Below are 13,694 nucleotides of genomic sequence, written 5' to 3' on the forward strand. Positions count from 1 at the left end.
TCGAAAAAGCCTTGGCCTCATGCATGTCAACATCAGAAGCCTCCTCCCTAAGTTTGTCTTACTCACCGCTTTAGCACACTCTGCCAACCCTGATGTCCTTGCCGTGTCTGAATCCTGGCTTAGGAAGGCCACCAAAAATTCTGAGATTTCCATACCCAACTATAACACTTTCCGTCAAGATAGAACTGCCAAAGGGGGAGGAGTTGCAATCTACTGCAGAGATAGCCTGCAGAGTTCTGTCATACTTTCCAGGTCTATGCCCAAACAGTTCGAACTTCTAATTTTAAAAATGAATCTCTCCAGAAATAAGTCTCTCACTGTTGCCGCCTGCTACCGACCCCCCCCTCAGCTCCCAGCTGTGCCCTGGACACCATCTGTGAATTGATCGCTCCCCATCTAGCTTCAGAGTTTGTTCTGTTAGGTGACCTAAACTGGGATATGCTTAACACCCCGGCAGTCCTACAATCTAAGCTAGATGCCCTCAATCTCACACAAATCATCAAGGAACCCACCAGGTACAACCCTAAATCCGTAAACATGGGCACCCTAATAGACATTATCCTGACCAACTTGCCCTCCAAATAAGATCTCAGCGATCACTGCCTCATTGCCTGTATCCGCTACGGGTCCGCGGTCAAACGACCACCCCTCATCACTGTCAAACACTCCCTAAAACACTTCTGCGAGCAGGCCTTTCTAATCGACCTGGCCCGGGTACCCTGGAAGGATATTGACCTCATCCCGTCAGTTGAGGATGCCTGGTCATTCTTTAAAAGTTACTTCCTCACCATATTAGACAAGCATGCTCCGTTAAAAAAATGCAGAACTAAGAACAGATGTAGCCCTTGGTTCACTCCAGACCTGACTGCCCTCGACCAGCACAAAAACATCCTGAGGCGAACTGCAATAGCATCGAAGAGCCCCCGCGATATGCAACTGTTCAGGGAAGTCAGGAACCAATACACGCAGTCAGTCAGGAAAGCAAAGGCCAGCTTTTTCAAGCAGAAATTTGCATCCTGTAGCTCTAACTCCAAAAAGTTCTGGGATACTGTAGAGTCCATGGAGAACAAGAGCACCTCCTCCCAGCTGCCCACTGCACTGAGGCTAGGTAACACGGTCACCACCGATAAATCCGTGATAATCGAAAACTTCAACAAGCATTTCTCAATGGCTGGCCATGCCTTCCTCCTGGCGACTCCAACCTTGGCCAACAGCCCCGCCCCCCCCGCTGCTACTCGCCCAAGCCTCCCCAGCTTCTCCTTTACCCAAATCCAGATAGCAGATGTTCTGAAAGAGCTGGAAAACCTGGACCCATACAAATCAGCTGGGCTTGACAATCTGGACCCCCTATTTCTGAAACTGTCCGCCGCCATTGTCGCACCCCCTATTACCAGCCTGTTCAACCTCTCCTTCGTATCATCTGAGATCCCCAAGGATTGGAAAGCTGCCGCGGTCATCCCCCTCTTCAAAGGGGGAGACACCCTGGACCCAAACTGTTACAGACCTATATCCATCCTGCCCTGCCTATCTAAGGTCTTCGAAAGCCAAGTCAACAAACAGATCACTGACCATCTCGAATCCCACCGTACCTTCTCCGCTGTGCAATCCGGTTTCCGAGCCGGTCACGGGTGCACCTCAGCCACGCTCAAGGTACTAAACGATATCATAACCGGCATCGATAAAAGACAGTACTGTGCAGCCGTCTTCATCGACCTGGCCAAGGCTTTCGACTCTGTCAATCACCATATTCTTATCGGCAGACTCAGTAGCCTCGGTTTTTCTAATGACTGCCTTGCCTGGTTCACCAACTACTTCGCAGACAGAGTTCAGTGTGTCAAATCGGAGGGCATGTGGTCCGGTCCTCTGGCAGTCTCTATGGTGGTACCACAGGGTTCAATTCTCGGGCCGACTCTTTTCTCTGTATATATCAATGATGTTGCTCTTGCTGCGGGCGATTCCCTGATCCACCTCTACGCAGACGACACCATTCTGTATACTTCTGGCCCTTCCTTGGACACTGTGCTATCTAACCTCCAAACGAGCTACAATGCCATACAACACTCCTTCCGTGGCCTCCAACTGCTCTTAAACGCTAGTAAAACCAAATGCATGCTTTTCAACCGTTCGCTGCCTGCACCCGCACGCCCGACTAGCATCACCACCCTAGACGGTTCCGACCTAGAATATGTGGACATCTATAAGTACCTAGGTGTCTGGCTAGACTGCAAACTCTCCTTCCAGACTCATATCAAACATCTCCAATCCAAAATCAAATCTAGAGTCGGCTTTCTATTTCGCAACAAAGCCTCCTTCACTCACGCCGCCAAACTTACCCTAGTAAAACTGACTATCCTACCGATCCTCGACTTCGGCGATGTCATCTACAAAATAGCTTCCAATACTCAAACTGCATCCAGTTTGCTGAGTAATCACAGTGCCATCCGTTTTGTTACTAAAGCACCTTATACGACCCACCACTGCGACCTGTATGCCCTAGTCGGCTGGCCCTCGCTACATGTTCGTCGTCAGACCCACTGGCTCCAGGTCATCTACAAGGCTATGCTAGGTAAAGTGCCGCCTTATCTCAGTTCACTGGTCACGATGGCTACACCCACCCGTAGCACGCGCTCCAGCAGGTGTATCTCACTGATCAGCCCTAAAGCCAAAACCTCATTTGGACGCCTTTCCTTCCAGTTCTCTGCTGCCTGCGACTGGAACGAATTGCAAAAATCTCTGAAGTTGGAGACTTATCTCCCTCAACAACTTTAAACATCTGCTATCCGAGCAGCTAACCGATCGCTGCAGCTGTACATAGTCCATCGGTATATAGCCCACCCAATTTACCTACCTCACCCCCCATACTGCTTTTATTTATTTACTTTTCTGCTCTTTTGCACACCAGTATCTCTACTTGCACATGATTTATCACTCCAGTGTTAATCTGCTAAATTGTAATTATTCGATTTATTGCCTACCTCCTCATGCCTTTTGCACACATTGTATATAGATTCTCTTTTTTCTACCATGTTATTGACTTGTTTATTGTTTACTCCATGTGTAACTCTGTGTTGTTGTCTGTTCACACTGCTATGCTTTATCTTGGCCAGGTCGCAGTTGCAAATGAGAACTTGTTCTCAACTAGCCTACCTGGTTAAATAAAGGTGAAAAAAAAAAAAAATCTGCTTCATCTGACCTTTTTTTTATAGACCGAGTCACTGGTGCTTCCTGCTTTCATTTTTGCTTGTAAGCAGGAATCAGGAGGACAGAGTTGTGGTTGGATTTACCAAATGGAGGGAGAGGGAGAGCTTTGTACGCGTCTGTGTGGAGTACAGGTGATCTAGAAATGTTTTCCCTCTGGTTGCACATTTAGCATTTTGATAGAGATTTGGTAGAAATGTGAAGTGGGTTCTGTGATTGTTTCCTCCTACACGCCCAGTAGCACACTCAAACAAGACATAAACACCCTGAACAAAGATCCTTACAACAACATAGATTACTTTTTACGAAAGTGGGGTTACGCATTTGTGAGCTCTATTACAGTGGGTGGATATTACAGTTCATTCAATATTTTTTCAACCTGTAACAACAAGGCTATAGAAGGCCTGGACTTTTCCACAGAGCACTGTAATGAATTTGGTGCGAAAGCAGAGGTGACAGGTGGTACGTTTGGGGCCAGTGTTGATATGGAAAAGGTTAAGTGTAACACGGAAGGTTTGTCTGAGTCTCAAAGAGAAACATTGACAAAAATTGGGTACCAAGTAAAAGATAAACGGTACATGGTACAGTGTAACTGCAAGGACCTGGGCACTATCAAGAACGCCCTGGACAACTGTCCGTTTTTTGGTATGTTGGATAACTTCTCTAGGATAGGGGGCAGCATTTTCACGTTTGGATGAAAAGCATACCCAAATTCAACTGCCAGCACTGTAATGATTTTGGTGCGAAAGCAGAGGTGACAGGTGGTACGTTTGGGGCCAGTGTTGATATGGAAAAGTTTAAGTGTAACACGGAAGGTTTGTCTGAGTCCCAAAGAGAAACATTGACAAAAATTACCAAAGAATCTCAAACTTCAGGTTGGGGGTGATACTTTGGGAGGTGAGAAGGAATAGGAACCCACATTGAAAATGAATCCCTACCCATTACAGATTAAAATAACTCTAACCACAATTCATGGATTCTCCGAAGACGCTGTAACCCTGATAAAGCGCCGAGCTGAAAATGTTCAGTTATCTGTGGCGTCCTTGATGGAGAAGGTGCCTGATATGTAGTTAGCCAATACAGTTATGACTGATTTGGGCAGTGAGGAAGCAACTTCCTTTCTCATAGTAGTATGTTATATGAAATGTATCCATTGATTGTAGAGTATGTAATGTATACCTCATAGCTAAGTGAATGTAAATAAAGATTTTATATTGATGTTGCAAGACACACATTCATGAACGTGGAGATTAATTTATCTACGAAGCATCTAGGACATAGACAACACAGTGAACAAGGAGTACCACATGGCGTGTCAAAGGGTGTACTAGACAAAAAGGCGTCTTCATCATTGTCAGGAAACTTATTTTACAATAACAAAAAATAAACGGCTACGGGCCCTTGATACTCCCAACCATTCCCGATCAACTGGGAGGACAGGGGATGAATAAGTGGGTGTACGAACTGACTGGGGTGGTGTCATCATATGTTTCTTGCTTCATGATGGATGTCTTTGTTGAACTGAATATAGTGTGATGTTTATGATACACAATAAAACGGTTCCCTTTGTGTGAGTGGAGTGTTTCCTTTTATTTATCGCTATATATGTCTCGGCTTACTTGCTGCTACCTTAAGAATCGGGTAAGCGGAATCAGGCATGCAGTAGTTCATTTCTGTGTATATGTAACGATCTTCTCATGGTAAGTGTCCATGTTAATTTATTATAACTGAACACGAAATACAAAATAACAAAGTGAAAACAACGAAAATCGAAACAGTTCTGAAAGGTGAAACAACTACCCACAAACCACAGGTGGGAAAAGTCTACCTACGTATGGTTCTCAATCAGGGACAACGATAGACAGCTGCCTCTGATTGGGAACCATACCAGGCCAAACACATAGAAAAAAACATAGAATGCTCACCCCAACTTACGCCCTGACCAAACCAAAATAGAGACATAAAAAAGGAACTAAGGTCAGGGCGTGACAGTATATGCATATATTAAAAGTTGTATCTTTTATCCTGGGTTGGATAAAGGAGCCCCGGTTGGCTATATGACCTATGGTCAGATGAAAGTTCTCCCATAGACTCAACAGTGGGTGGACAAATGATCTATGGTTGGATAATAGTATGATAAATAACCAGTTGATAAATGCGCTAGGGTTGGAAAACTGAATGTTGTAGGTGGTTTGCGGTCAAAGTAGAATTGTGGAAGGAATAAATGCTGTATAAAATAAATGTCCTTTGCGCTCTTGTAGTCTCGCTGAAATAACTACCGTTGTAGTCATGTCTCAACAAACACACCGGTCTTCTCTCAAACTCAGGATCGTCGACAGAATTGCATTCGAAGCAAAACGTCTTTGGGTACCAAGTAAAAGATAAACGGTACATGGTACAGTGTAACTGCAAGGACCTGGGCACTATCAAGAACGCCCTGGACAACTGTCCGTTTTTTGGTATGTTGGATAACTTCTCTAGGATAGGGGGCAGCATTTTCACATTTGGATGAAAAGCATACCCAAATTCAACTGCCAGCTACTCATCCCCAGAAGATAAGATATGCATATTATTAGTAGATTTGGATAGAAAACACTCTGAAGTTTCTAAAACTGTTTGAATCATGTCTGTGAGTTTAGCAGGACAAACCATTCAGATTTTATTTTTTTGAGTTCACTCTCTTTTCAATGGATTTTCATTGGGAATACAGATTTCTAATTGACCTTCTTGCAGTTCCTTCCACTGGATGTCAACAGTCTTTAGAAATTGGTTGAGGGTTTTTCCTTTGTGTAATGAAGAAGTACGGCCATTTTGAATCAGTGTCACTTGTTGTGTACTGTTAGAGCCGCATGACCAGAAAGCATGCTACAGATTGTTTTAATCCTGTATTGAACACAGATCATCCCATCTTCAATTGTATCGATTATTTACGTAAAAAAATACCTAAAGTTGTATTACAAAAGTAGTTTGAAATGTTTTGGCAAAGTTTACAGAACTTTCGAGATATTTTGTAGTCACATTTCGCAAGTTGGAACCGGTGTTTTTCTGGATCAAACGCGCCAAATAAATGGACATTTTGGATATATATTGACGGAATTAATCGAACAGAAGGACCATTTGTGATGTTTATGGGACATATTGGAGTGCCAACAACAGAAGCTCGTCAAAGGTAAGGCATGAATTATATTTTTATTTCTGTGTTTTGTGTCGCGCCTGCAGGGTTGAAATATGCTTCTCTCTCTTTGTTTCCTCTGTTGCTATCCTCAGATAATAGCATTGTTTGCTTTCGCTGAAAAGCGTCCCACATATCCCAGAGAAGATAAGAGGGATGTGGGTAACATTCGGATTCTGAGAAGCCCCGACCTTTTGTGGCTGCCTCACAACTTTTCCTGTAATCTTATGCCTGATATGAAGGTAGACAATGAACTTTTCCTCATTGTGGAACCTACGTCTACTCCCCAACCAGAAGCATAAAGCCTCGAAATGAAATCTTTGCTATACGGCTAGATTTAAGGTACAGCTCTGCAGGGGTTCGTCTACTCAATGTTCGAAGGATGGGTTTAACACCTATAATAATGTTGGTGGTGGTGGACCCAACGAAGACCAGAAGGGAATCTTTAAAATATGACGGCCGCTTCAGCTCAGAAGTACTCGAGGGTAGCTACACTCACCTCAAATCTGAATCCAGGTTGGTCCCCGCGGATATACCCGGTGAGGTTCTGGAATGTAATGCCGAGTATACTATATATACCAAAGCAACTAAAGGTCTTCGGATTGGTCTTCGGTGTCCTAGGCGTCGTAACTCACCAGAAATGTAACTGTCCCTTGACGATGTTCTCAGACATTACCAACTAACCGGGAGAACAGCGGACGAATGAGGGAGTGTACAAACTGACTGGTGGTGTGTCCTCATAGACAATGATACAATATTCCTGGCCAAACATATCCCTGAACTGGCTGTGTTTCATGATAGATGTCTTCTTTTAAAATAAAAACGCTGTGATGTTTATGAAACACAATAAAGTATACCCCATGTATTGCGTATTTCATGTTAATCGCTATGTCGTCCACCAGAGTACACCAACCGATTCGTACGTACACACACACAATCTGAGCGAGTGTCGGACCAGTACCACCCAAGTCTCTTACGGGTGCTACAAATATGAGTCAGCTAAGATCTACCTACCCGGTGGCCAGTTCCACTTCGTCAAAGACGCGGATTCATACGTGCCGACGATACATGGGCTGAGCGCCGACTTCATAAGAAACCTAAAAGAAGTGGCAGTCTGCGCCACCAGCAGCTCCATTGCTAATAGACTGTTCCTGAACACCTCGCACCTGTACGAAGTGGCCAACACAGGACACGAGTACCTGAAGCAGGGAGACCGTTTCACAGTGCAGCACCCCATCCGAGAAGACATGGCTGCTCAACTGGAGGTGGACGTTGATCTAGGCTACAACATGTCCGTGAACAAGGGCATCTGGGGAGGACTGCTGGCTACTAGAAAAGTGAATTGTGAGTCAGGCGGAGACCCCGTGGAAGAGGTGATACAGGCTATTAAGCACAAGCACGAGTTCGACATGTTTCAACTGATTTCACCTTAACACCCCAGAGTGTACTGTCAATGATGACGCTGGTGGCCAACGGGGCTGATTATCACGAAGTCACTGATGTGATGAGAAACAGCGCCGCTGTGGCCGTCAACCAGGACTTTGACCCGATGACCATCAGCGCCATCGTGGAGAACGACAGTGTCAAACAGTTTATGAGGACTGCGGTCAGGCATGCGATGAACATCGGGGAAAGTGTGCAAGGCTTCGCAGGAGGACAGGTGGTACGAGCCTGCAACGGTTATAATTTCAACACAATCAAGACTGGTGACATATTCATGGCCCAGCTCAATATGAACAGATGGCTTTTGTGAAAGGTTCCATGGAGAACAAGATATAGACATTCCCTACTCTGTTTTGGCTATGTGTAGTAAACAGTTCCACTGTATCTTGTATCATCATTGTAAGTTTGTTTGGTTGGGATCATTTGTACAAGGTGTTGTGTTTGTATCATAATAAAGGATGAACAAATAAAATACCCTCTAGGACATATACCTGTGCCATATATCTTTATTTGTTTTCACAAGATAAGAGTACAAAACAAAGAGTATAAACAGAGGAGCAAAACTGAAATCAAACCAAATTGGTAACATATTTATTTTTCGAGTGGCGCTCAGGGTTCCCAAAGGAGACCTTCTTAAACTTTTTGATGCCCTTCAGACTATCCTTATCCTGTATGCGGTAGCGACTGACGGGGATGGCATTGTCAACTTTAGCATACAACATCTGAAGCATGGTAGATGTGTCGACGGGAGGTTTGAACTGCTGAATACAACGGCGGAGTTAGACTCACTGGCAGCCCCGGCGCTCACAGTCAGGTCGCTCACAACCTGGGCGCTCGCGATTGAGTTGTTAGGGTTAGAGTTGCTGTCTACTAGGCTGTTGTTAGCAGACTCGGCAGCCTCAGCACTCTCTCCTTTCCCAAACGCTATGGTCATCCACCATTGATCAGACCACGGCTCGCTAGTGATCTTGGGGAGATTCACGTGTCCCATGTCGAGCCACCAGTTATCGGCTTGTCGATATCCACACAGGTCTTCACGGTGTCGTTGATTGGGCTTCTCTTTCAAAAGGTTCATCCACCAGCTGTCCTCCTCAAGACAATCCATTCCTCGCCAAGACCTCGAGTCATCTCACTTGTTACTCAACTATGGCGCTGGTATGGAAACACAGTCTAGCGAACCACAGGCCGATGTTCAATAGGACCAGTATGCATAGGATTACAGTAATACACTGATCCAAACGACTCTCCAGTGAAACAGATACACTTTGTCTTGAGCTGACTTTTGGCTCTCTTTGCAGATCCGAGTACATGTCCTTTGGCACCTAGTGAGACGGGTTGCCTCTTTCCTTAATAAAATAAAAATAAAACGTGTTCAGCTTAACATCATCTAGGTCGTTCGCATAGCTCCCCAGTACAGCACGTAAGTGGGCGCACCGCAGAATAGAGGCGATGTGTACAAAAAGGGAACTAGAGCAAGATGGGCCGTGTTGTAGAGGACCAAGAACGCCATGAGTGTATCAGAAGACCGGAGCTGGGTTGTGTTGGTATGAGGGTTAAATAGTATCTGCTCGCCATGTCCGAAAGCTTGCTTGCTGTAGCGCGCCTCGGCGCTGTCAGACAGTCTCTCCTCCCTGTACAGAGCGAGCACCTCGCCTTTGCTGGTGGTCGAGAGGGCCGAGCACTGCAGCTGCCTGATCCTCTCGAGTAGGGTGTTCAGTTCCAGGCATACGTGCGATGTGACGGATTTGACAGCCGCTACCAAGAAGATCACCTTGTACCCGGCGAGCCAGATGGAGTTCCTTTGCATCAGATCCCCCGTGCCAGGTCGTACGACAGGTAGACGATGGAAAAGAACAGAAAGTATAACCGAGTCCCTTGGTAAGATGACATGAGTTCAATTGGATCGAACTAGTCTGACGAAGCCGATAGTGTTAATCCAGACAAACACGAACGTCGTCCATTTTAGAATCGGGAACAGAGAGGGACCTTGTCTGCCTGAGCATTCGATCCACGAGACGACGACCTCCGAGCCGCCGCAAAATTCGTGGTATAACCATGTGTAAATGTAGGTGGGTAAGAAGAAGATGAACATAACAAAGTCAACAACGCAGCCACTGCTAGCTAGCCTATTTCACCAGCCAGCAGTACTATATCATTTTAGTCAATAAGATTTTTTGCAACGTAAGCTTAACTTTCTGAACATTCGAGACGTGTAGTCCACTTGTCATTCCAATCTCCTTTGCATTAGCGTAGCCTCTTCTGTAGCCTGTCAACTATGTGTCTGTCTATCCCTGTTCTCTCCTCTCTGCACAGACCATACAAACGCTTCACACCGCGTGGCCGCTGCTACTCTAACCTGGTGGTCCCAGCGCGCACGACCCACGTGGAGTTCCAGGTCTCAGGCAGCCTCTGGAACTGCCGATCTGCGGCCAACAAGGCAGAGTTCATCTCAGCCTATGCTTCCCTCCAGTCCCTCGACTTCTTGGCACTGACGGAAACATGGATTACCACTGATAACACTGCTACTCCTACTGCTCTCTCCTCGTCTGCCCACGTGTTCTCGCACACCCCGAGAGCTTCTGGTCAGCGGGGTGGTGGCACTGGGATCCTCATCTCTCCCAAGTGGACATTCTCTCTTTCTCCCCTGACCCATCTGTCTATCGCCTCCTTTGAATTCCATGCTGTCACAGTTACCAGCCCTTTCAAGCTTAACATCCTTATCATTTATCGCCCTCCAGGTTCCCTTGGAGAGTTCATCAATGAGCTTGACGCCCTGATAAGTTCCTTTCCTGAGGATGGCTCACCTCTCACAGTTCTGGGTGACTTTAACCTCCCCACGTCTACCTTTGACTCATTCCTCTCTGCCTCCTTCTTTCCACTCCTCTCCTCTTTTGACCTCACCCTCTCACCTTCCCCCCCTACTCACAAGGCAGGCAATACGCTTGACCTCATCTTTACTAGATGCTGTTCTTCCACTAATCTCATTGCAACTCCCCTCCAAGTCTCCGACCACTACCTTGTATCCTTTTCCCTCTCGCTCTCATCCAACACTTCCCACACTGCCCCTACTCGGATGGTATCGCGCCGTCCCAACCTTCGCTCTCTCTCCCCCGCTACTCTCTCCTCTTCCATCCTATCATCTCTTCCCTCTGCTCAAACCTTCTCCAACCTATCTCCTGATTCTGCCTCCTCAACCCTCCTCTCCTCCCTTTCTGCATCCTTTGACTCTCTATGTCCCCTATCCTCCAGGCCGGCTCGGTCCTCCCCTCCTGCTCCGTGGCTCGACGACTCATTGCGAGCTCACAGAACAGGGCTCCGGGCAGCCGAGCGGAAATGGAGGAAAACTCGCCTCCCTGCGGACCTGGCATCCTTTCACTCCCTCCTCTCTACATTCTCCTCTTCTGTCTCTGCTGCTAAAGCCAATTTCTACCACTCTAAATTCCAAGCATCTGCCTCTAACCCTAGGAAGCTCTTTGCCACCTTCTCCTCCCTCCTGAATCCTCCTCCCCCTCCTCCCCCCTCCTCCCTCTCTGCTGATGACTTCGTCAACCATTTTGAAAAGAAGGTCGACGACATCCGATCCTCGTTTGCTAAGTCAAACGACACCGCTGGTTCTGCTCACACTGCCCTACCCTGTGCTTTGACCTCTTTCTCCCCTCTCTCTCCAGATGAAATCTCGCGTCTTGTGACGGCCGGCCGCCCAACAACCTGCCCGCTTGACCCTATCCCCTCCTCTCTTCTCCAGACCATTTCCGGAGATCTTCTCCCTTACCTCACCTCGCTCATCAACTCATCCTTGACCGCTGGCTACGTCCCTTCCGTCTTCAAGAGAGCGAGAGTTGCACCCCTTCTGAAAAAACCTACACTCGATCCCTCCGATGTCAACAACTACAGACCAGTATCCCTTCTTTCTTTTCTCTCCAAAACTCTTGAACGTGCCGTCCTTGGCCAGCTCTCCTGCTATCTCTCTCAGAATGACCTTCTTGATCCAAATCAGTCAGGTTTCAAGACTAGTCATTCAACTGAGACTGCTCTTCTCTGTGTCACGGAGGCGCTCCGCACTGCTAAAGCTAACTCTCTCTCCTCTCATCCTTCTAGACCACATATGTCAGAGTCAAGGCCCGCGGGCCACATCCGGCCCGCGAGAAGGTTTTTTACGGCCCCTGGGATGATCTTGATTTATTATTAGAACCGGCCCGCAGACCGCAGCAAGCCGGCAGCCCGCAGATCTTTTACACGCACCAATACTACATTTCCCACAATGCAACGGTGACGCACCGAGCAGTAGGCTGCTTCATTTCAATATTTATTGGCACAGCAGTCGTCAGCATCACAGTAAAATTAACTTTCAGATACCCATCAAAAATGGCAAAACGGAAGGTGGACACTGAGAACCGGGGGTTTCAAACAAGGTGGGAGTCGGAGTATATGTTCACGGAGGTAGCTGGAAAACCTGTGTGTCTTCTGTGTGGAGAAAGTGTGGCGGTACTGAAAGAGTATAATCTGAGACGACATTATGAAACGAAACACGCGGACAAAAACAAGAATATGGACATGGAACAAAGGCTACAAAAGGCAGAGGAATTAAAACGAGGCCTCAAATCTCGACAGGCTCTGTTCAAAAAAGCCAAATCACAAGGCCAGGCTGCTGTCAAGGCCAGTTTTATTTTGGCAGAAGAGATCGCTAAATCAGCCCGGCCATTTACGGAGGGGGATTTCATCAAAAACTGCATGATTAAAGTTTGTGACGAAGTTTGCCCAGAAAAAAGGCAACTCTTTTTAAATGTGAGTCTGAGCAGAAACACCATTGCCGAGAGAGTAGACCAGTTGTCCATCAATCTAAAAGAGCAGCTTGTGAAAAAGGGAAAAGATTTCATTGCATATTCCTTGGCTGTGGATGAGAGCACCGACATTTCTGACATTTTTCAATGAACATTCGAACAGTCCGGCCCTCGGCTTGTAGCTAAATTTTTTATTTGGCCCTCCGTCCATTTGACTTTGACACCCCTGTTCTAGACCTATCGGCTGCCTTTGATACTGTGAACCATCAGATCCTCCTCTCCACCCTCTCCGAGCTGGGCATCTCCGGCGCGGCCCACGCTTGGATTGCGTCCTACCTGACAGGTCGCTCCTACCAGGTGGCGTGGCGAGAATCTGTCTCCGCACCACGTGCTCTCACCACTGGTGTCCCCCAGGGCTCTGTTCTAGGCCCTCTCCTATTCTCGCTATACACCAAGTCACTTGGCTCTGTCATATCCTCACATGGTCTCTCCTATCATTGCTATGCAGACGACACACAATTAATCTTCTCCTTTCCCCCCTCTGATAACCAGGTGGTGAATCGCATCTCTGCATGTCTGGCAGACATATCAGTGTGGATGACGGATCACCACCTCAAGCTGAACCTCGGCAAGACGGAGCTGCTCTTCCTCCCGGGGAAGGACTGCCCGTTCCATGATCTCACCATCACGGTTGACAACTCCATTGTGTCCTCCTCCCAGAGTGCTAAGAACCTCGGCGTGATCCTGGACAACACCCTGTCGTTCTCAACTAACATCAAGGCGGTGACCCGTTCCTGTAGGTTCATGCTCTACAACATTCGCAGAGTACGACCCTGCCTCACGCAGGAAGCGGCGCAGGTCCTAATCCAGGCACTTGTCATCTCCCGTCTGGATTACTGCAACTCGCTGTTGGCTGGGCTCCCTGCCTGTGCCATTAAACCCCTACAACTCATCCAGAACGCCGCAGCCCGTCTGGTGTTCAACTTTCCCAAGTTCTCTCACGTCACCCCGCTCCTCCGCTCTCTCCACTGGCTTCCAGTTGAAGCTCGCATCCGCTACAAGACCATGGTGCTTGCCTACGGAGCTGTGAGGGGAACGGC

Source organism: Salvelinus alpinus, chromosome 13 (assembly GCF_045679555.1).
Source record: "Salvelinus alpinus chromosome 13, SLU_Salpinus.1, whole genome shotgun sequence".
Taxonomy (NCBI): Eukaryota; Metazoa; Chordata; class Actinopteri; order Salmoniformes; family Salmonidae; genus Salvelinus; species Salvelinus alpinus.